We start from the raw sequence: 25,414 nt of genomic DNA on the forward strand, positions 1-25,414 counted from the left end.
TATTGAAGCGAAAATTTTATAATCTGCATTTAGTAAAGAAATAGGTCTATAATTCTTAATTTGCAGTGGATCAGCCTCTTCTTTTGGAATAAGTGTAATATAGGCTTCTGACCATGTTTTAGGTATCTTCTTCTTTGACATAACTTCATTCATGACTTCTAGCAATGGAAGGCTCAGCGATTCTTTTAATGTTTTATAAAATTCTGCCGGAAGTCCATCTGGGCCTGGTGCCTTTCCATTATTTTGCTTCTTAAGTGCTTCAGTTAATTCCATCATTGTTATATTGCTTTCTAACATTTTTTCAGTCTCTTTAGATATCTTAGGTAGATTAGCATTCTGTAAATACTGTTTGACTCTTTCCTCATAGATATTCTCTTGCTTATATAGTTGTCCATAGAAGTCTCGAATAATTTCCTTTTTATCTTTATTGCTGTAGCAAACTTGACCTTGATCATCTATTAACTGCAATATTTTCTTTGATTCTTTCTCCTTTCTCAATTTGTATGCTAACCATCTACCTGGTTTGTTTGCATCTTCAAAGTAGTTCTGTTTAGCACTTCTAATTTTCTGTGCTAATTCTTCTTTCTCTATTTGACCCATTTTGTGTTTAATTATGTCCAATTTTAGTTTAATATCTTTTTTCTGTGGCGTTTTCTGTAGCTCTTTTTCAAGTCTTTTATGCTCGTCTTCTAAAGCTTTAGTGGCTTGCCTTTTCCTGATGTTCCTTTTCCTTGTATAGTCTATTATCAAGCCTCTACCATATGCCTTCATTGTGTCTCAAACATTCTGAATAGAAGTATCTTCTTTTTTATTTTCTCTAAAGAAAAAGGCCAATTCTTTCTCCATACACTGTGTGAAGTCCTTTTCCTTTAAAATAGTATTATTTAACGTCCATCTCGATCTTCTTTTTTGTCCTTTCCATTTAATTGTCACTGGATTGTGGTCTGCCCAAGTACTTGTTTCAATATTTGTTTCTTGAATATTAGATATTAGTTCTGTTGAAATCCAAATCATATCTATTCTGGACCATGATAAATGTCTATTTGAGTTACAAGTGTATTGTTTTGTTTTAACATTTCTTTCTCTCCATATATCTTTTAAGTTTATTTCATCTGTCATTTTAAAAAAGGATTTAGGGAGAGTCTTTCTATTTTGCTTTGGTGTTGTTGCTGTATAATCCAATTTGTTGTCTACAATTCCATTGAAGTTTCCCATCATAACTATATTAACATAGTCTAGTTCAATTATATTCATATGTAATTTTTTATAGAATTCTTCTTGTTTATCATTCGGAGCATAAATTGCAATCAGGAGTGTTTTCATATTATTGTCCATTATTTCCACCATTAATACTCTTCCATCTTCATCAGTATGAATCAATTTTGCTGAGATGGTCTCTTTAATATATAAAACCACTCCTCTTTTCTTACATTGAGTCTGTTAGGGATACACCCTAGCAGAATGTGCACGGCAGTCAGGCAGGCAGGCAAATATGTGAGATAAACGTTTTTGTAGCTTACACTCAGTAAAACAGATACACTGTGCTAGTTAAATAGTTTATTCCAGTAAGAGTTTTAGCATAGTCAAACAGTCCATATATCATTCAATAGTTCAGTCCATTCGGGGATTATTCAGTTGCAAAGTCCAGTGTCGAAAAAGAGGTCAGTAAACTTACAAATATCAGTCCAGTAATATATCTTCTCGCAGTAGAGATATAAAGAAGTCAAACCTCCTTTCTTCCTTCGACGTTCAAAAACTCAGCAGCAGGGAACACGCAGTTAGCAAACCATCAATCCAGCAATCCAGCAAGCAAGCAAGCAAGCCAGCAGGTTCTATTGCTCCCTCTTATGGCGGTTTAACAACCGCACCCAAAATTACATGCTTTGCAGTTTAAAGTGACACACACTTAAACTTACTATCATAGTTTATATATATTATTTTACCCAAACTATGTTAGGTAACCTTGTTATTCCTAACAGAGTCAAAGAAGTAAATATTTTCCCTAATTTTGACTGGACCAACAATTGTTCATATTGTTTTTTAATGTGTACTTCTTGTAGACAAATTATATCAAATTTTAATTTTTCTAATTTATGAAAATTTTTCCTTCTTTTAGCAGCCGAATTAAGTCCATTTATATTCATTGTAATCAGTTTTTTCTCTTCCATGATTATGCTTTATAGTTAGCATTGGTAGCTCTCGTAGATCTTGGTTCACGTTGTTCTTTAGTTTCCACCTGTCCACCTACTGCGCCTTCTTCTTTTTCAGTCTTCATTTGGTCCTCTTGGAATTAAATTAATGAGACCTCTTTTTCTGCCTCTTCCTCTCTCCTTCCAAAAAATTCTGCGTAGAATAATTCTGCTTTCTCAATTGAATCAATTCTGTGTCTCTGTTCTTGCCATGTAAACATTAATCCTTCTGGAATTAGCCATCTATAATTCATCTCTTTTTTCAGTAACATTTTAGTTAAGAATCAGTATTCTCTTCTTATCTCTCTCACTTTTCTGGGCATTTGTTTTAAGACCACAATCTCCTTGCCCTTGTATTTCAGCATTTTCTCTCTTGCCACTTGCAATATTTGTGTTTTAATGGCTTTTTTTGTAAATCTGATATGAACTTCTCTTGGTAGGTTATTTCTCATCGCATATCTTGTAAAAACTCGATATACTTCATCTACTCCATCTTTATATGCTGTTGACATTGTCATTTTATAATTTTGAGACCACAATTTCTGCCATTTCTCTAAATCAATCCCATATCCAAAATTTCCCCCCAAGCAATCATACTTTCTTTAACTTGTTCTTCTAACTTAATTTCTAATAAATATCCATACAATTTTTTAAATCACCTTTTCATCAGTACCTGTCAAGATCTTATCTAAATCAGTCAATTTATCACAGAAACCTTCTGTTTTGGTATCTTTATCATATCTAGAGCATATTTGTGCATATGAAAATCAATTCATCTTTATACCTTGTTCCTCTAGTTTTTGCATAGATTTAAGTTCACCCTTTTCATTCAATAGTTCACCATATTTAACTGTTTGTTCCTTTTTATATGTTATAGGATAAGAAAATACTTCAATAGTTGATAGCCAGACTGGAATTTTCAAATACATGGCTTATCTCTTTAATGTTGTGCATAACTGGGTCTACATAAATAGTTCTGTCTAGCTGATTCCATATAGCAGTACATTTACAGATAGGGCTGCAATTGGAATTATCTCTGGAGATGATCAACCCTCCCTTCCCTGTATCTAATTAATAAAACAAGTCATGCTTATGTAAAAAAAAAAAGTTCTAAAATGTGTAAACCCACTTGCAGGATTTCTGTTTATATCAAAGTATTCACCCCACGTAAAAGGTGCTGAATTAGCATTTTCCCCACTTGGCTTTGAAAGGTATTTTTTGGGGGGGGAGGGGGGATATTTCCTTTACATTGTTTTAGTTGACTAAAGTCCCCCTTTCATTCTGCATAAACATTCCTGTCCCTCTGTTAAGTTTGGGAAATAATGGAGACCAGACATCTGACCAGTGACTTCAACTCTTTAATAATCATAAATAGAACTGAACAGAGCAAGGCTATGGGCAACAGCAACCCTTTTATAGGGTTATCTGCTACCTTATTAACCAATGACATGTGCCATAAGTTCAAACTTATAACCAATGAGAAGTGTCCAAATAGTGGCCAATCAGGGACTACTTATGGACCAATCCCTAGTTGTTGTATAAGGGCCAATCAGGTGTGCAGGTTTCCAAACCCTGATTTGCATTTATGTTAGTAACTTTTATTGATTCACAACACCCCTCCCCCTTGGGTTCCGTTTGAGGGGAGCTGTAATAAAATCCTCAAGATAGACAGGCCGTTTGGTCTGTCTGGATGATTTCCGTGGCTCCACCAGTTTTGGTCTAAGGTCCGGTTCGGGTGGAGCGTTTGGATGATCTTTATTAAATTCAGTTTCGCTGCACGGTGATTCCGTGCTGCTTCCACTGTGGTTGTCTCTGCTACTCCGTGTTTCTTCGGGGTTTTGCAGTTCGGTTTCCCCCGTATTAAAGTTCCCTGAAAAATTCAACTCCCTCCCGCTTCAAGTTCCGGTGTTCCGCTGGGCCGTAGGGTTTCCGTTGGCCCGCTATTTGTCATATCAAAGTCAATTTCCTCGATATTTCCTCCCCCTTGAGTTGGTGAACCCGGGGAGTCATGGGTGCTGGGTGGTAATCTCGATCGGAGTTGGTCTATGTGGCGTTTCCACACCCTCCCATCGTCCGTTAGCAGGCGGTAAGATCTAGGCCCAGTAAGGTGGGTAACGGTTGCGGGTATCCATAACGGGTCGCCGGAAAAGTTTTTGGCAAAGATTAAATCGCCTACCTTAAATTCCCGGCATTTGCTACTGGAGCTGAAGGGCTTTTCCGGTGCGAATGCGGGGTGGAGCTGGTCAAGGTGCGATCGTAGTTTCCGCCCCATAAGAAGTTCAGCGGGCATTTTGTTGGTCACGCTGTGAGGCGTGATGTGCTGCAACAAGAGAATTCGATTGATTTTCTCGTCGATGTTGCCAAATTCCATTTTGTAAAGGGTCTTTTTTACAAATTGTACCATGCGTTCTGCACGTCCATTTGCCGCAGGGTGCGCGGGCGAGGTTAGCGCATGGCGGATGCCCTCGATCAGCAAGAAATTGTTCAAAGGGTAATGCAGTAAACTGTGGGCCGTTGTCCGAGACCAACACGTCCGGAAACCCGTGTGTGGCAATAGTTTGTTTAATTTATTGATGACTAAGTCCGTTGTAGTTGTATTCATTCGATGAATCTTGAGCCAGTTTGAATAGGCGTCGACAGTAATAAGGAAAGTGTGTCCTTTGGTAGGCCCCGCAAAGTCAATATGAATACGGGACCAAGGTCCCCTCGGAGTTTCCCATTCGGTTGGGCTTGCTTTAGGCGGGCGTTGCTGACGCCCTGGCAACGTTGACAAGTAGCGACCCAGGCCTCGATTCTTTTGTCGATTCCCGGCCACCAAGCATAGCTGCGTGTGAGTGCTTTCATCCGCACGATACCCGGATGTCCCTCATGCAATACCGCCAAAACAGTTTGTTGCAATTTGCTAGGGATTACGACTCGATCGCCCCACAAGATACAGCCTTTTGGGAAAACAGTTCGGTTTGGCGGGCTTTGAAAGGCGCCCATTCCAGTGCTATTTGGTCCGTCGGCCACCCCCGTTCAACCCAGCGTAGGATGTGTTGCAGAACTGGGTCACGTTTCGTTTCAAAGGCAATGTCTCTAGCCGTCAATGGTGGTGCATGTAGAGCTTCGATCTGTAGTGTTGAGATGGTTGGGGCTGGATCTACAACAGAGTCTGGGAGCGGTGTTCTGCTGAATGCATCAGCGTGGAGAATTGATTTCCCCGGGCGATGTTGCAAGGTGTAGTTGTAGGCCACCAAGAATTCAGACCAACGGGTCATTCTGGGGGACAATATATACGGGGTTGGTTTATTACCCGCAATGATCCCCAGTAGCGGTTTATGATCAGTAATTATCGTAAACGCACGGCCATAAACATATTCATGAAATCTTTTAACTGCAGCCACAATAGCTAAAGCTTCCTTGTCCAGCTGACTATAATTTCTTTCAGCTTTAGCTAGGGTTCGCGAAAAAAACATGATGGGGGCTTCCGCTCCATTTGGTAATACGTGGGCCAGAATTGCCCCAACCCCAAAAAGTGATGCGTCACACGTGATAGTGAGCGGAAGAGTCTCGTTGTACTGCATAAGTACAGAATCAGAAGTTAGCAATTTCTTTACTTGTTGGAAAGCACATTGTTCCCGTTATCCCCAAACCCACGTTGCTTTTTTGTCTAATAGTCTATGCAATGGTTCTGCTACCGTTGCTTTGTTGGATAAAAAGACATTATAGAAATTGATAAGTCCGAGGAACGCCTGTAGGTCTGCCTTGTTCCTTGGAGTGGGGGCCTTTTAATCGCCCTTAATTTGTCTTCGGTGGGATGGATTCCTTGGCTGTCCAGGAGGTATCCCAAAATTCTACTTTTTCGGTACATAACTGGCATTTATCTTTTTAAACTCTGAGGCCTGCATTTTGGAATCTTCGTAAAACCTCTCTGAGTCGCTTTTCTAGGATGTCTTTGTTAGGGCGGCGATGAGTACATCGTCGAAATATGGTACGACCCTCTGATCCCTTGTAACAACCTTTCCATTAAACTCTGAAAGATTCCGGGGCAACGCTTACCCCGAACTGGAGCCGGTTGCATTTAAATGCGCCCTATGCGTTACGATAGTTTGCACTTCTGCCGTGGTAGGATCTACAGGCAATTGCTGATACGCCTGGGCTAGATCTAGTTTAGCGAAAACTTTCCCGCCACCCAGGGAATGGAGCAAGTGTTGCACTACCGGCACTGGATATGCACTTTGCTGTAGTGCGTGGTTTAAGGTGGCCCGGTAGTCTCCGCAAATTCTCAGTGACCCATCAGGCTTGATAGGCGTCACTATAGGGGTTTCCCAGCGGGCGTGGTCGGTGGGTTCCAGCACGCCCTGCGCTATTAGCTTATCGAGTTGTTCGTCGATTTTAGGCTTCAAGGCGAATGGCACCCGACGTGGCTTAAGGCGGATGGGTACTATCTCAGGGTTCAAGTTAAACGAGATCGGGGTCCCCTTGTACTTGCCTAGTCCGTTCGCAAAACGTCTTGGAATTCTTGCACGAGTGCTTCCTCCCAATCGTTGCTCTCGGCTCGGTGGACTCCCGCTACAGTAATTCCGAGCGGCCTGAACCATTGAAGGCTTAAAAGACTAGGCCTGTCACGGTCCACGACAGTCAGTGGCACAGCGACGGTACGGTCCTTGAAAGAGATCTGGAATCTGCGGGACCCGACGATGGGAATTCGGTTGCCCTGATAGTCTTTGAGTATAACCCTTTGAGGGTTAAGGTCTTGGCGGTGAATCGTTGGAATGAGCTGTTGGAGCGTTTTCCACGACACCATCGAGAGGGAAGATCCCGAGTCTACCTCCATCACACAAGGTTTGTTTTCTATGGCGACCTTTACTCGGATTTTCCCGCATCAAGGAATGTAGCGTGGCCAATGGTGATTGTTTGGTGGGTCTCTTCACGCCTGGTTTCTTCACGCCTGGTGGAAATGGTGGACGGCTTGTTTCTGTAGGAGTGGTTTCCCCATTGGTGGTTCAGTTTTTCTCGGTGTGTGCTGAAGAATCCTGAAGATTGGCATTTGGCCTGTCGGGGTTTGGAGTTTTGTTTGCTTCTGCAAACCTTTGCGATGTGACCTCGTCTCCCGCAATTTCGGCAGAGTGCGTCGAGGAATTTGCAGTTGGATCGTGGGTGATTTACCCCACATCCTGCACACGGTCGGAATGAGGGTTGTGTGAACTGGTCTCGTTCCGTTCGGATTCGGTTGACCTCTTCCTCATCGCTTTCTGATGGGGATTCTAGGTCTTCGTGGTGAGTCGATACCGAGTGTCTCTCTGAGCGAGGCGAGGTATCATTGGCGAGTTTACGTAGCGGTGGGTTGGTGCGGCGCATTCGGGCTGCCGAGTTCTTGGTCGCTCCGCTGCCGAGGCTTCTTTAAGGGCATCGTTGAGGCTGATGTCCCCCTTAGCCATAATTTTGCTCTGGATCGTGCCGTCTTCTAGGCCCAGAACCAGGCGGTCCCGGAGGGCTTCTTCTAAGTCGGCAAATCCGCAGAGGCCTCCAAGATTGCGGAGGTCCGCGATGTAATTGGCAAGGCTTTCGCCCTTCCGTTGGTCCCTCTGGTAATATTCGTGTCTTCTGACTAAGGTTGGCACGGTGGGCGTGTAGTGAGCCCGTAGTAAGGGCTCGAGGACGTCCCAGTCCATCTCTTTACCTCTGCTGGCTTGGCAAGTGACTTTGCCATTTTAAACACGGTAGGCCCGCAGTGAGTTAGAAAGATAGCTCTTTTTTTGCCGGTTGTTGCATCTTTCAAATTGTTGGTCTCCAGAAACATCTGGAACCGGTCCATGTATGCCTCCCAGTCTTCGGTTTCTGGGTTGAATGGAGCGGGTGGTACGGCACCGCTGGCCATGTTGCCGTTGATGGTGCGTGTTCGACCATGTGCTCTGTTGGTTGCTCTGTAACTCAGTCAGCTCTTCGGTCTCCGGATCCCACCTTCGTCGCCAGTGTTAAGTTTGGGAAATAATGGAGACCAGACATCTGACCAGTGACTTCAACTCTTTAATAATCGTAAATAGAACTGAACAGAGCAAGGCTATGGGCAACAGCAACCCTTTTATAGGGTTATCTGCTACCTTATTAACCAATGACATGTGCCATAAGTTCAAACTTATAACCAATGAGAAGTGTCCAAATAGTGGCCAATCAGGGACTACTTATGGACCAATCCCTAGTTGTTGTATAAGGGCCAATCAGGTGTGCAGGTTTCCAAACCCTGATTTGCATTTATGTTAGTAACTTTTATTGATTCACAACACCCTCCTTGTCTGATATTCTAAACCAAGGGTTCCATCAAACATATCCCATCTACATGTGACTCTTGATGAATGTATTTTTTATGTACACTGAGAGCTTATGCACCAAAGACAAATTCCTTGTGTGTCCAGTTACACTGGACAATAAAGAATTCGATTCCGTTCTATTCTATTCTATTCTATTCTATTCTATTCTATTCTATTCTATTCTATTCTATTCTATTCTATATTCTGTTCTGTTCTATATTCTATTCTATTCTATTCTATTCTATTCTATTCTATTCTATTCTATTCTATTCTATTCTATTCTATTCTATTCTATATTCTGTTCTGTTCTATATTCTATTCTATTCTACTATTCTATTCTAAATTCTGTTCTATTCTATTCTATTCTATTCTATTCTATTCTATTCTATTCTATTCTATTCTATAACACAGATGTTTTAAATATTCATTCTCCTTAGGACACCTTTATAGATCTCCTGGAGCTCAATCAAGCTCCCCAGGCTCATGTCTCTGGAAGTGAAATTAAATGTCCTATCTATATTTGGTCTGCTTATCACTAGAGGGCAGCCTTCTCTATGAAGGAAATCCTATACCATTTCAGAAAAATGGATGTCCAGGCTCTTCTTGAAAATCATCCCGATGGAGCACCCACAACTTCAAGAGGCAAGTTGTTCCACTAATTAATTGTTCTCACTATCAGGAAATTTCTTCTTAGTTTTAGATTGGATTGCTTATTGATTAAGTTCCATCCATGGCTTTTTGTCCAACCTTCAACTTCTTTTATTGAGATTAATTAATGGTTTACATCCACTGTAGTTATTCTTTATTTGTTTAAATGATTTCCCCCTATTTTCCCCTCTTTAATGTCCTCCTGGAGAATTAAAAGTATACAGTTGGAGCAGAAAACAATTTTCACCTAATAAAGTTAATGCATACAGTATGGTGAACATAACATTTATACATATTTTTCAGGTTTTTGAAAAACTCTTGGTGGTATTATCAGCCAAATCTATTTCCCTTTTATTCAGAAGTGTATGTAAATATGGGGCTGACCTTCCTCTTTATATGACATCATCTCCCACCCTCCTCAGCTAGTGGTTGGAGAGCAAAAGTCAGTCTGCCTGGAACTTCTCCACTGAGAAAGAAAAATGATATTTCTGCTCCAACTAATCCCCATTTTAGCAATCATCAAAGGTAATAGTTCTTCCAGAGATGGAAGCTAACAGGCTCCTATATGCTTGAGGTAAATGGACTGCATCATGCTGGATACTAAAATGTACATATCAATATTTCCTTTCCAGATGTGCAAATGGAGGTCCAGTTGGTGGAATCTGGAGGGGATGTGAGAAGGCCTGAGGAGTCCCTCCGCCTCTCCTGCCAAGCTTCAGGCTTCACCTTCAGCAGCTATGAGATGAACTGGGTGAGACAGGCTCCAGGAAAAGGACTGGAATGGGTTGGCTGGATAGACAATGAAGGAGATGGGAGCACCCAATACTATGCTAATTCTGTGAAAGGCCGTTTTACCATCTCCCGCCGAGATGCCTCCAGCATGCTTTATCTCCAAATGAACAGCCTGAAACCAGAGGACACCGCTGTGTATTACTGTGCTACAGACTCACAGTGAGAGGAAGCTATGGTGCAGCCTGACAAAATCCCTTTTAGCTCATGGCTGGTGTCCAAGTTGAATCAGCTTTCATGGCCTCAGTTAAAGAAGGGAAGTTACATCTCAATGCAGAAAAATAGAACAGAATCTCTTTCATTTTCTCGACTGGTGATCTGTAGAAGCCACAAATATTGAAGGAGTTGTGCTATCCTGATCATTTCTGACCCAGTTTTTGTTTGCTGAAACAAATGAAAAACTGTTTACTGCTTACTCATAGGAAAACAAGAACAAAGCATGTCTGGCAATACTTTTCTTAGGAATGGAGCATTATTTGAAAGTCACACATGCTAGGTCTGTCCAAAAAAAATATCTAAGTGAATGCACTGAAAGGCACATTTATCCCAATCAATGTATAAATCAGGGCACAATTTCCCCTTTAAAGGAGCTGCATGGTTCCCCTTTTCAGGCTACACCCACCAACACAAACTTTGTGAACTTTCCAAACTTCTCAACAATCAGTTCCACTCCATTCATTAGAGAGAGCAGCAATGATCCTGTGGCTAAGTGTGGTGTCCTTACTAGCTGTCCTCAGAGGTAATTCTAATCCTCTGTATTAAGCCTTTTCCATTTTAATTCTTATAAAGAAGTGTTTGCTAAAACAACTTTCATTTTAGGTGACCAATCTGAGGTCCAGTTGGTGGAAACTGGAGGGGATGTGAGAAGACCTGGAAGGTCCCTCCACCTCTCCTGCCAAGCCTCTGGGTTCACCTCCAGCAGCTATGCAATGGACTGGGCGAGACAGGCTCCTGGAAATGGACTGGAATGGGTGGCATACATAAGCACCAATTCTGGTACTATTTACTACTCTGACAAAGTCAAAGGGTGCTTCACCACCTCCAGGGACAATGCCAAAGGCCAGGTGTATCTGCAAAAGAAGAACCTCAAACCAGAGGACACAGCAGTCTATTACTGTGGGAGAGACACACTGAGAGGAAGTGAATCGGAAACCAGCCAAGAACCTTTCCTGCCTCAGAGCAGATCTCCCAATGGATTCAGTCTCAGAAAGTTGAATTTGAGTCTTTGAACTGAGGAGTAGGTGATTGATCTGCATTGTAGCAGAAGAATATTCCATGGATCCAATATTCCATGGAATATTTTAAGACTTAAAAATATATAAATTAGGGAAAATAGAAGCCCAAAGAGATATTCCCTTTCTAAAATGGAGATGAAGGGTACCTTTGTTTTACACTCACAAGAAATCAGTGATGGTTCATAGAGCTAACAATACAGTGTTGCAAGTTGTGTGTGATAGGCTGTAGGGAAGGGACTAGAATGGATTGTATGATGTCCCTAAACAAGTCTGTGCAGAATCCGGGAAACATTTTTTTTTTTGCCCTTATTTTGTATTTATTTATTTATTTTATTTATTTTATTTGCCAATTGTTTACAAGATAATAAGTATAAATGTATACATAGTTGTGAATACATGAAATGGGTACATATAAGAAAAATAAAAGAATAAGAGAAACAATAGGACAGGGACGGTAGGCACGTTGGTGCGCTTTATGCACGCCCCTACAGGCCTCTTAGGAAAGGGGTGAGGTCAATAGTAGACAGTCTAAGGTTAAAGTTTTTGTGGTTTGGGGAAGAAACTACAGAGTCGGGTAGAGTATTCCAGACATTGACCACTCTATTGCTGAAGTCGTATTTCCTGCAATCAAGTTTGGTGCGGTTTACTTTGAGTTTGTATCTATTGTGTGCTCTTGTGTTGTTATGGTTGAAGCTGAAGTATTCATTGACAGGTAGGACATTGCAATGTATGATTTTATATACCATGCTTAAGTCAGACCGAAGACGGCGTAATTCAAGGTTTTCTAGTTCTAGAATTTCAAGTCTGGTGGCATAAGGTATTCTACAACGAGTAGAGGAGTGGAGAACTCTTCTTGTGAAATATTTCTGGACTTTCTCAATTGTGCTAATATCAGATACGTAATGTGGGTTCCAGACTGATGAACTGTATTCGAGTATTGGTCTAGCAAATGTTTTGTATGCTCTGGTTAGTAGTGTGATATTACCAGAGAAAAAGCTATGTAGGATTAGGTTAATAACTCTTAATGCCTTTTTGGCTATGTAGTTGCAGTGGGCTCTAGCACTTAGATCATTAGAGGTGAGTATTCCAAGGTCCTTTACAGAGCTTGGGTCATCAACAAGGTCTTGACTATTCAGCTTGTATTTTATTTTCTGATTTTTTTGCCAATATGTAAGACAGAGCATTTATTTGTTGAGATTTGAAGTTGCCATTTATTTGACCATTCTGATACATAGTCAAGATCTTTTTGTAGGGTAGCAGTATTGTCTGTGGTATTGAACAGCTTTACATCATCAGCGAAGAGAACGCAATTGCTCTTAATATGATCACAGAGGTCGTTTATGTAGAGTATGAAGAGAGTTGGTCCTAGAACACTGCCTTGGGGAACACCACTATTGACAGGTACTGGATTTGATAGGACGCTCCCGATTTTGACCATTTGTTGTCTGTTTGACAGGAATGCTTCTATCCAGTTATTCAGTTGTCCAGAGATACCATAGGATTTTATTTTTAGGAGTAGTTTGTCGTGTACCACTGAATCAAAGGCTTTACAGAAGTCTATGTAGATTGCGTCTATTGCTTTGCCCTGGTTGAGTTGTGTCGTCCATATGTTTTTGCAGTGTAAGAGTTGCAGATTACAGGATAGTTTTTTTCTGAAACCAAATTGTTTATTGGAGAGTAGGTTGTTGTCTCTAAGTGGAGGATGATGGATTGGTTAATAATTGATTCCATGACTTTACAGGTGACGCAGCATAAGGAGATTGGCCTGTAATTTTCAACTAGGCTTGGGTCTCCCTTTTTGAAGATGGGGATGACTGTGGCTTGTGACCATAGGTTAGGCAAGGAGCTGGTTCTGAAAGATTTTTCAAAGATTATGCTTAGAGGTTTGGCTATGGCAGTGGATAGCTTTCTTAAGAAGTAGGGACATATTCCATCCGGTCCAATAGATAGAGATGGTTTTAGATTGCGTTCTCATTCTTTACCATCTCCAGAGACAAATCCAACTGCCTTCTGTATCTGCAAAGGCATGTCACAAAGAGTCACAAAAGACCTACTGTTTTTTACCATGACTGAAATAATGCCTGTGTTTTCAGCTGTAAACTTTACTGCTTCTCCAGTTTCTTACTGGGAAATTAATATAGTTTCTTGAAGGAAAAAAATAATAATGGTCCTTTGAGAATTTCACTCCCCAAGAGTTCTCAAAACTTCTTCAAAGTCATGCTTCAATGTGTATAGCAAACAAAAACAAACAGAAAATGCCTTTTACTGCCATTTACTGTTTTCATAAATGGTGGTTGATGAACAAAATAAAAGGTTATTTGGGTTACATCTTTGACTTCAGACAGTTAAAGTACTAAATCCACAATTATATGAAATGTAAAAATGGTCCCTGAGATCCTCCTGTAATTGAGCTCAAATCAAGCTGCCCAGGCTCATGTCTCTGGAAGTGAAATTAAAGTTGCTATCTGTACGCCATCTGCTTATCACTAGAGGGCAGCCTTCCCTGTATAATACCACTGAATGTTATTTTCCTCAGTTTTTCTTTGAAAAATTGGTCACTTCTCTCCGCAAATCAAAGAAGACTTCCCACTATTTATCCTTCCTTAAATCAACTGAATTGATTTTAGGGCTTTATTCCTATTTCTCATTCTAGCAGGATACTGCTTGGCCACAATGTCTTACTAAATATGGCTAAATTTGACATCATATTTGTCTGTTAAACATGGCTCAATGCATCTCTCCCTGACTCCATTACTACAGTAAGAGACTACCTTGGTTACTGATCAGATCGTGAAATCCGTAGAGGAGGAGGTGTTGCTATCTTCTATAAACAGTCCTTACATCTAAAAAACATCCAAGTTCCCCAGGAGCTTGCTCTTCCTGAGACCATTGTCTGTGAACTGTCCTTAAATATCACATTTTGGTTCTTACTATGTTACAGAGCCCCTGATTATGACATTGAACATGCAAACAAGCTAAATACACTACTAACACGGGCAGCATCCTGCCCACACGCTTTTATCTTTCCTGGTGACTTCAATCTACCTCATATTAACTGGACCCTTAATGAATGTGCAACTGAACCCACATATGCAACTTTCTACAATGCTGTAACAAAGCTGGGACTGGAACAACTAGTAACCAACAATGCTAGAGTTAACAACTGCCTCGATCTCTTCTTCTGCAATAGTTTGAATACAGTTTACGGAATACAAATTAAAGAACCCTTTTCCAACAGTGACCAAAACATGATTGACTTTTGTCTCAACATGTGTTTACACAGAAATCATCACAACAATGGAATCCCCAATTATAACTTCAAAAAAGGCAACTATGATCTTATTAATAACGATCTCTCATCCCTTGATTGGCAACTTCTATTCACTGGATGCAATACTGTTGAAGACCATTACAACATATTTTTACTTGAAGTCAGAAGGTTCGTCAAACTATATGTACCAATAACAACTCCCAAAACTAGAAAAATAAAATTACCCATAACAATAAGGAAGTTTCAATCCAAAAAGAAATCACTTTGGTGGAAAAACAAATCTGGTCACATTGCCAACTTCAAAAGTCGATACAAAAATTTATGCCACCAGATAAAGACTGAACGCACCAATTATTACATTAAACAAGAGGAAAAGCTTCTACGCACCAATTCCACCCACGCTTTCTACAATTTTGTAAACAACAAACTAAAAGACTCAAGGTCCATCCCACCCCTGAAAGGACCAAATGGTAAAGACTGCAATGATGACACCATTAAAGCCAACCTCTTTAACACATTCTTTGGCTCAGTAATTCTAAACAGCAATGGATCATGCCCAGTATTTCCTAGTCGAACCACAGATGACTACAATGATCCAATACATATCGATTTCATGGAAGACAACGTTGAAAAAGCACTACGCAATATAAAACCATCTCTATCTATTGCACCGGACGGAATATGTGCCTACTTCTTAAAAAAGCTATCCACTGCCATAACCAAACCTCTCGACATAATCTTTGAAAAATCTTTCAGTACCAGCTCCTTGCCCAACCTATGGTCACAAGCCACTGTCATCCCCATCTTCAAAAAGGGAGACCCCAGCCTAGTTGAAAATTACAGACCAATATCTTTATGCTGTGTCACCTGTAAAGTCATGGAATCAATTATTAACCAATCCATCATCCTCCACTTAGAAACAAACAACCTACTCTCTAATAAACCATTTGATTTCAGAAAAAAAACTATCCTGTAATCTGCAACTCTTACACTGCAGAAACATATGGACTACACAACTCGATCAGGGCAAAGCTATAGATGCAATCTACATAAACGTCTGTAAAGCCTTTGATTCAGTGGTATACAACAAACTACTCCTAAAACTAAAATCTTATGGTATCTCTGGACACCTGCATAACTGGATAGAAGCATTCCTGTCAAACAGACAACAAATGGTCAAAATTGGGAGCGTCCTATCAAATTCTGTACCTGTGAACAGTAGTGTCCCACAGGGCAGTGTTCTAGGACCAACTCTCTTCATACTCTACATAAATGATCTCTGATTAAGAGCAACTGCATTCTCTTCACTGATGTGAGACTTTCTAGAGGCAACTTCTAGAGGAAAAGCTGTTCCACTGATTAATTGTTCTCAATATCAGGAAATTTCTTCTTTGTTCCAGGTTGGATCTTTTTATGTAGATTAACAGAGTTGGAAGGGACCTTGTAGGTCATCTAGTACAACCCTCCATTGAAGCAGACCCTGCACCATTTTTGACAGATGGCAGTCATGTCTCTTCTTGAAAGTTTCCAATAATAAACTACCATAATTTCTGAAGGCAACTACTGTTCCATGAGTTGATTGCTCTCACTGTTAGTTTCATCCATGGCTTCTTTTCCTGACTTCAACCTCTTTTATTTCCTGCCATCTACCTCTTTTATTTGCATCTCCAGTAGTAATTCCTTATTTGTTGAAATAATTTTCCACTCTTCTCCCTATTTAAATGACCAACTGGGAATTTAATTCTAAAGTTGGAGCAGAAAATAATGTTCAATCTAACAAAGTTATTTGCATTCATTTCACATTGTCTAAAACATCAAAACAGATCTGTAGATTGTGAATAAGATGTGGTGGTGTATTTCTCATTATTATTATTATTATTATTATTATTATTATTATTATTATTATTATTATTATTATTATTATTATTATTATTATTATTATTAAGAAAGTTGCTGATTTCCATTGATTATCAATTTTTTTATATTGTGCTCACTTGAATGATTAGAAGTTGATTGTGAGGCATAACCTAACTTGTAAAACTAGGTGCTCTTATCAACGCCCAATATTTCTAATCCTTCAATAAAAGTCATTAAAGGAGATTAATAAAAAATTGTGTGAGATCATCATAGTGCATGAAATATACCCTATTACATGAACATAACATTTATACATATTTTCAGGTTTTTGAAAAACTCTTGGTGTTATTATCAGCCAAACCCATTTCTCTTTTATCTAGAAGTGTATGTAAATACTGGGCTGACCTTCCTCTTTATATGACATCATCTCCCACCCTCCTCAACCTGTGGCTGGAGAGCAAAAGCCAGTCTGCCTGGAACTTCTCCCCTGAGAAAGAAAAATGTTATTTTTGCTCCAACTGGTCTCCATTTTAGCAGTCATCAAAGATAATAGTTCTTCCATGCAGAGATAGAAGCTAACAGGCTCCTATATGCTTGAGGTAAATGGACTGCATCATACTGGATACTAAAAATTACGTATCAATATTTCTTTCCAGATGTGCAAATTGACGTCCAGTTGGAATCTGGAGGGAATGTGAGAAGGCCTGGGGAGTCCCTCCACCTCTATTTTTAATTTTTAATTTTTTTATTTTTGTCAATTGCTTACAAGATAATACGTATAAGTAAAAATATAGTTATGAATACATGGATACATATAAGAAAAATATAAAAAATATAAAAGAAACAATAGGACAGGGATGGTAGTCCCATTGGTGCACTTATGCATGCCCGTCTTAGGAAAGGGGTGAGATCAACAGTAGACAGTTTAAGGTTAACGTTGTTCGGGTTTGGGAAAGAAACCACAGAGCCAGGTTGAGTATTCCAGACATTGACCACTCTTTTGCTGAAGTCGTATTTCCTGCAATCAAATTTGATGTGATTAAGCTTGAGTTTGTACCTATCGTTTGCTCTTGTGTTGTTATGGGTGAAGCTAAAGTATTCATTGACAGGTAGGACATTGCAATGTATGATTTTATATACTATACTTAGATCAGACTGAAGGTGGCATAGTTGTAGGTTTTTTAGGTCTAAAATTTCGAGTCTGGTGGCATGAGGTATTCTGCAATGAGTAGAGGAGTGGAGAAATCTTCTTGTGAAATATTTCTAGACTTTCTCAACTGTGTTAATACCACATACATAATCTGGGTTCCAGACTGATGAGCTGTATTTGAGTATTGGTCTAGCAAATGTTTTGTATGCTCTAGTTATTAGTGTAATATTACCAGAGAAAAAGCTATGTAAGATTAGGTTAACAACTCTTAACGCCTTTTTGTCCATGTAGTTACAGTGGGCTCTAGCACTTAGACCATTAGAGATGAGTACTCCAAGATCCTTGACAGAGTTTGGATCATCACCAAGGTCTTGACTATTCAGCCTGTATTATATTTTCGGGATTTTTTTTGCCAAAATATAAGACAGAGCATTTATTTGTTGAGACTTGAAGTTGCCATTTGTTTGACCATTCTGATACATAGTCAAAGTCTTTTTGAAGGGTAGCAGTATTGTCTGTGGTGTTGAATAGCTTTACATCATCAGCGAAGAGAACACAGTTGCTCTTGATATGATCACAGAGGTCATTTATGTAGAGTATGAAAAGAGTTGGTCCTAGAACATTGCCTTGGGGGACACCACTGTTGACAAGTACAGAATTTGATAGGACACTCCCAATTTTGACCATTTGCTGTCTGTTTGACAGGAATGCTTCTATCCAGTTATGCAGGTGTCCAGAGATACCATAAGATTTTAGTTTTAGGAGTAGTTTGTTGTATTTTCAACTAGGCTGGGGTCTCCCTTTTTGAAGATGGGGATGACCGTGGCTTGTGACCATAGGTTAGGCAAGGAGCTGGTCCTGAAAGATTTTTCAAAGATTATGCTTAGAGGTTCAGCTATGGCAGTGGATAGCTTTTTAAAGAAGTAGGCACATATTCAATCCAGTCCAATAGATAGAGATGGTTTTATATTGCGTAGTGCTTTTTTAACATTGTCTTCTGTAAAATCAATATGTATTAGATCATTGTGGTTGAACTAGGAAATACTGGGCATGATCCATTGCTGTTTACAAATACTGAGCCAAAGAATGTGTTAAAGAGGTTGGCTTTAATAGTGTCGTCGTTGCAGTCTTTACCATTAGATCCTTTCAGGGGTGGTATGGACCTTGAAACTTTTATTTTGTTGTTTACAAAATTGTAGAAAGTGTGGGTGGAATTGGTGTGTAGAAGGTTTTCTTCTTGTCTAATGTGATAATTGGTGCATTCAGTTTTTATCTGGTGACATAAATTTTTGTATCTGCTTTTGAATTTGGCAACGTGACCAGATTTGTTTTTCCGCCAAAGTGATTCTTTTTGGATTGAAGCTTCCTTATTGTTATGGGTAATTTGTTTCTTCTGGTTTTAGGGGTTGTTAATGGTACATATAGTTTGATGACTGTTTTGATTTCAAGTAAAAATATGTTGTAATGGTCTTCAACAGAATTGCGTCCAGTGAATAGAAGTTGCCAATCAAGGGATGAGAGATCATTGTTAATAAGATCATAGTTGCCTTTTTTGAAGTTATAATTGAGGATTCCGTCATTGTGATGATTTTTGTGTGGAGATATGTTGAGACAAAAGTCAATCATCTTGTGGTCACTGTTGGGAAAGGGTTCTTTAATTTGTATTCTGTAAATTGTATTCAAACTATTGCAGAAGAAGAGATCGAGGCAGTTGTTAAGTCTAGCATTGTTGGTTACTAGTTGTTCCAGTCCCAGATTTGTTCCTGCATTGTAGAAGGTTGCATGTGTGGGTTCAGTTGTACATTCGTTAAGGGTCCAGTTAATATGAGGTAAATTGAAGTCACCAGGAAAGATAAAAGAGTATGGGGAGGATACTGCCCATGTTAGTAGTGTATTTAGCTTGTTTGCATGTTCGATGTCATAATAAGGAGCTCTGTAACATAGTAAGAACCGAAATGTGATATTTAAGGACAGTTCACAGACGATGGTCTCAGGAAGAGCAAGTTCCTGGGTAACTTGGATGTTTTTTAGATGTAGGGACTTTTTATAGAAGATAGCAACACCTCCTCCTCTACGGATTTCACGATCTGATCAGTAAACATGATAGTCTATTAATGGAATCAGGGAGAGATGCATTGAGCCATGTTTCACAGACAAATATAATCTCGAATTTAGCCATTTTTAGTAAGAGGAGAAATTCAGGTATTTTATTTACAAGGCTTCTTGCATTGAGTAGCTTGCATTTAAGGCCGGTTGTGGTTGGAATAGAGGTAGTTAGGAGTGTGCATGCCTAGTTTTGAGTGAAGTTGGATTGGATGGGGTGGGATTAGATGTAGAGTTTTGAGTTGTGTGACTTTCTTTTGATGCAATCATATCTATAGTCAATGTATAGATCCTTTTCTGCATTGTCTAGATGGTTTTTGAGTTCTTCACAGAGTTCACAGGAGCAGATTCTTTGCAGTATGGATAAGTCTGGTCTTGAGCGAAGTTTTTTGTGGTTGGGATTGGTTTTTGCAATGGTGTTTATTGTATGAGTGAATATGTGTTTGCTGGACTCATTTTTGCATACAACTCTCCAAAATCTTGGGGCCATAGAGCCGTCATTGTATTTGTACCCAGGGCCACCTCTGGTTATTTCAAAGATAGCTTCTTGAGAGATGTTTGTTGTATTTGAGTTGCTTATGATGTTGTCTGATTGTTTGTGTCACCTTCAGCAGCTCTGATATGAACTGGGTGAGGCAGTCTCCTGGGAAAGTACTCAAGTGGGTTTCCTGGATAGACAACAATGGAGATGGGAGCACCCAATACTATACCAATTCAGTGAAAGGCTGTTTCACTATCTCCTGGAGAGATGCCTCCAACATGTTTTATCTCCAAATGAACAGCCTGAAACCAGAGGACACCACTGTGTATTTCTGTGTTAGAGACTCACAGTGAGAGGAAGCTATGGTGAATCCTGACAAAATCCCTTATTGCTCATGGTTGCCATCCAAGTTGAATCGGCTTCCATGCCCTGAATTAAAAACAAAGGAAGTTAGCTCTCCATGCAGAAAAGTGCAGCAGAACCACTTTCATTTTCTCTACTGATGACATGGAGAAGCCACTAATATTGAAGTAGTTGAAGGATATTTATTATTTCTGAACCAATTTCTGTTTGCTGAAACATATGAAGAACTGTTGTGGGAATTGGGTATGTCTTGTCTAATGATGAGAAGAACTAAGAATGACATGATACCAGTGTTCCGATATCTAAGGGACTGCCACAAATTACAAGCAATCAATCTATTCTCCAAAGCACCTTAAGGCAGAACAAGAAGCAATGGATGGAAACTAATCAGGGAGAGATCCAATGTAGAACTAAGGAGAAATTTCCTAACAGTTAGGAAAATTAATCATTGGAAGGGCTTGCTTAAGAAATTGTGGATGCTCTATATTTGACTTTTTTAAAGAAGAGATTGGACAGCCATTTGTCTGAGATGTTATAGGGTCTCCTGTTTGGACTAGAAGACCTCAAAGTCCCCACTTCTGGTTTGAGCTTCTTCAGCAACAGACCGAAACCTTGTCTCTGCGAGGCTTCAATCTGTGCTCGCCACTGGAGCGCCCCGAGCTGGCTGGTTTCAGGGCTAAGCCACCCCGTGGAGGTGCCTGCAGGGTTGAGGAGAGCCACATCTCTCCTCCCCAGCTGGCCATTACTCCCTTTCCCGAAGGCAGTTGCAGCAGTGGTCAGAAATGGACACCTCAAAGAAGAACTTGACCAGAAAAGAATGTGCAGGAGGAAGATAAGAAGAGAAAGTTTTGGTTGACTGGGTCAAACAGCAAAAGCAACAAATAAGTTACCCTGGAATTGAAACTATTAAAAAACAATAACATTGTTCCCTAAGAAGATTTTTAAGCTGTGAAGGAGAGAGAAAGGGAAAAAGATTTTTTTTTCTCCTTTTCCCATACTGGCAGCTAAGTGACTTAAGCAAGAAATTGGAAAAAAATCCACTTTGACATTAATAGGCATTTAATGCTGAAAATAAAAAGTCAAAGGGATAATAAGGATTTCTGGATAATTAAAAGCTTTTGAAAACAGGAAAGGAGAGAAAAAGAATAAAAGGGTAGGATCTGGAAGGGAGGAGACTGCCTGGAATTAAAAAAGAACTTACAGCAAAATCTCAACAAGACTTCCAAAAGATACATTCTAACTGAAATATTGCAACAAAAACCCCAGGAAGAGAAAGTTGAAAAAGAAATAAGAAGATACAACTCAGGACTATTTGGATTACTTGATGATTTCTAGATTCTTGGTTATTGTTTTGAATGACTAAAATCAATCGGGTGGTTGTTTAAAACTGTTGAAAATGGCTCCACTTTTAGAAGAACTGAAAATGGAACTTAAAAAGTACAAAGAAGATGCAAAAGAAGGGAGAGGTTCTTTTGGCTTTGTATTTCAGTTTTTAGAAATGGAGATTTGGAATTATGAGAAACAACAAGAAATGTCTGCAGAACAAGAAAATTGCGACAAAGAAGAAGCCATCTTTAATGAATCTTAGATTGGGGGAAAAAAGGAAAGGGGGGAAAGAGAATGGAAAGAATGTGCCAAGCAGAATTCGATTGGAAGTTATGTATTATGTATTATATTGAAGGTCATAACCTTAAGGTATATATTGAAGTTTAAATAAAAGTTGAATGGATGTAATTTAAAGATATAAAGGTGTCATACTCCAATTAGTAACTACAGGAGAAAATTTGTTTAATGAGAAAAGATAATATGAAATTGAAACATAACAGACAAAAGTATAAATAGAATGATTTGAATTGAGATGAGATAATCAAAATTAAATTGAGAAAATTAAAAGAGGGGAAAAACTACATAGAAAATGTAAAATAGTATAAGATATGGAATAGAATACAAAAAGGAGCATGAAATTGAGTTTTGTGTCTGTATAAAGAAGTTCAACCTGGGACCATGCTGTTTTAAAAAATATATGTTTTACTTGTATTTTGTATGTGTGAAAACCCAAATAAAACTTTATTGAAAAAAAAAAGTCCCATCCAACTCTGTTACTCTTTCTGTTTGGTCATGATACTTCATGACTATTTCCTTCCTGGGCTGTAACAATGGGATTAAGGCTCACTACTACTATAATATTTCAACAATATTCCTATTTTTTCTTATTCTGTTTCTCATTTCAAGGTATAAAACTGGAGTTGCAAATGGTGGAGTCTGAAGGAGATATGATAATGCCTATTGAGGCATTATCTATATCTCCTGATGAGCCTCTGGCTCAGTGATGAGATTCTTTTTTTTACTGTAGGCATGGCTTAGTGGGTTCTATGGGCGTGGCTTGGTAGGCGTGGCTTGGCTCAGTGGATGTGGCTTGGTGGGTGTGGCAGGGGAAGGATACTGCAAAATTTCCATTCCCTTCCCACTCTATGGGAAGGATACTGAGAAATCTACATTCCCTCCCCTACCCCACTAACCTGCTTTCCAGCTCCGTTCTCCTGTGCAAGGCAACAAAAAAAGACCCAGCCAATCAGCTGGGACTCGGGAGGCAGAGAATAGATGAGGGTGAGGTCAGTCAGAGGTGGTATTTACCAGTTCTCCAAATTATTCAAATTTTTTTCTACTGGTTCTCCAGAACTGGTCAGAACCTGCTGAATACCACCTCTGCTCTGGCTTCACCTTCACAATACAGGCAGGATAAAACAGTATCTGGGAAGGGACTGGAATGGGTCCTTATAATCTTGAATCAAAAGAGATATTCCCTTCATTCAACATCTTTGTGTCAATAATGGATTGCAAAACATAGTTTTTCTCTTACTTTGAAATCCAAATGTAGTAATTTTATATAAAAGGGGGAAAACATAATTAAATGAATAAAGTAAATCATTCTTACATGGAAGATCTTCATTGTGAAGCCACGTCTGAAATTGCAACAAATATATTTCTTAGATTTATCACAATCTGATTTTTTTGGAGAATAAAATAAGAAGAGATCTTTTGAACTTTCTAATTCAACAATGAAAACATTTTGGGACATAACATTATTTAATTCTGCCTTTTTGTATTACAACTGTGGATTAGAAATTGTTCCTCAAGGCTTAGTCACTAATATGCTTGGGGAAAGGAAGGAAGGAAGGAAGGAAGGAAGGAAGGAAGGAAGGAAGGAAGGAAGGAAGGAAGGAAGGAAGGAGGGAGGGAGGGAGGGAGGGAGGGAGGGAGGGAGGGAGGGAGGGAAGGAAGGAGGCAAGGAAGGGTGTATGAAATCTCTTAATACCTATGTAGTTAGCAAATAATTTCTCTGCTACCTTGACTCATTTTTGAAAAATTGTGGAATTGTTCAAGTGCTTGTTTCACTTACAGTACAGTTTTCCTATTAGTATTTTGTTATGTATTCAAAGGAAAATAAGAACAAAGCATGTCTGTCATCATTTTTCTTAGGACTGGAACATTATTTGAAAAACATATGTCTAAGGTCTGTACAACAAATATATAGTGGAACCTCGGGTCACAAATCCTTCTGTTTGTGACCAAATTGGGTGATGACCAAAACTTTGGGAAAATTGTTGCTTGTGGACATGAACGATCCTTGGGTGCTGACTAGTACAGCCTTGGTGATTTTTCCTGCCATGGCGATTTCCCCTTCTGCACATGCACAGAATTGTAGGCTATATGCAGTCAGTCTCACTTCTATTCGCAACCACATTGGATTGCAACTGAAATCCTGGAACGGATTACAGTCATGATCTGAAGTTCCACTGTATCTAGGTGAATACATTCAGTGGTTCTTTTATCCCAAGTAATATGTAAATCAGGGCATAATTTCCCCTTTAAAGGAACTGCTTGATTTCCATTTTCAGGATATACCCACCAGTGCTTTCCCAATTTCTCTACTACCAGTTACACTCTGTTCAATAGAGGGAGCAGAAATGATCATGTGGCTAAATCTGGTGTCCTTATTATCTTGCCTCAGAGGTAATTCTATCCTCTATACTCAGCTTTTTCCATTTTAATGCTTGTATAAAGGAGTGTTTGGTAAAACAACTTTTATTTTAGGTGGCCAATCTGAGGTCCAGTTGGTGGAGTCTGGAGGGGACATGAGGAGTCCTGGAGATTCTCTCCGTCTCTCCTGCCAAGGTTCTGGATACAACTTTGGCGATTACAGCATGGACTGGGTGAGACAGGCTCCTGGGAAAGGACTGGAATGGGTAGCCTACATATGGTATGATGCCAGTACTATTTACTACTCAGACAAAGTGAAGGGCCGCTTCACCATCTCCAGGGTGAAGATGCCAAAAGCCAGCTGTATCTGCAAATGAACAGTCTCAAACCAGAGGACACAGCAGTCTATTACTGTGCAAGAGACACAGTGAGAGGAAGTGAGTCTGAAGGCAGGCAAGAACCTTCCCTCCCTCAGAGCAGATCTCCAAGTGGATTCAGTCACAAAAAGTTGAACTTGAGTCTTTGAACTGAGGGGCAGGTGGTCGCTCTACATTATAGCAGTAGAAATCCATGGATCATTAGAGTATCTGGGCAACCCATCCATCTTTCCTAAAAGGGTTCTGGAAAAAAACAACATGAGCTGTGTGAGACAGGCTCCTGGGAAAGGACTGGAATGGGTGGCATTCATTTCCTCTAGTTACAATAATACTCACTACTCAGAGAAAGTGAAGCAATGCTGCTCCTTCTCGAGGGACAATGCCAAACAGCCAGCTGTATCTGCAAATAAACATCCTGACCATAGTTATCTACCTTATCATGGGAATCTACCGCTACATTAGACACGCAGTGAGAGGAAGTGAATCTCAAGCCAGCCAAGAACCTTTTCTTCCTCAGAGCAGATCTCCAAGTGAATTCAGTCACAGAAAGGTGAAGCAGAGCCTTTGAATTGGGGAGTAATTGATAAATCCACATCATAGCATCCCTTATATTCCATTTACTTGTTTCATGTATGTTGGTTGATCAACAAAGTAAAAGGTTATTGGTGTTGCATCTT

General features: G+C 39.7%; 1 pseudogene; it reads left to right on the plus strand.

Moving 5' to 3' along the window:
• Nucleotides 1–9,770: 9,770 nt before the first annotated feature.
• Nucleotides 9,771–10,085, plus strand: LOC113427206 (immunoglobulin heavy variable 3-48 pseudogene; annotated as a pseudogene).
• The last annotated feature ends 15,329 nt before the right edge of the window (nucleotides 10,086–25,414 follow it).

Source organism: Notechis scutatus, chromosome Z (genome assembly GCF_049901735.1).
Source record: "Notechis scutatus isolate UNSWTSFEM ecotype Mainland chromosome Z, rNotScu1.2, whole genome shotgun sequence".
In the NCBI taxonomy this organism is placed as follows: domain Eukaryota; kingdom Metazoa; phylum Chordata; class Lepidosauria; order Squamata; family Elapidae; genus Notechis; species Notechis scutatus.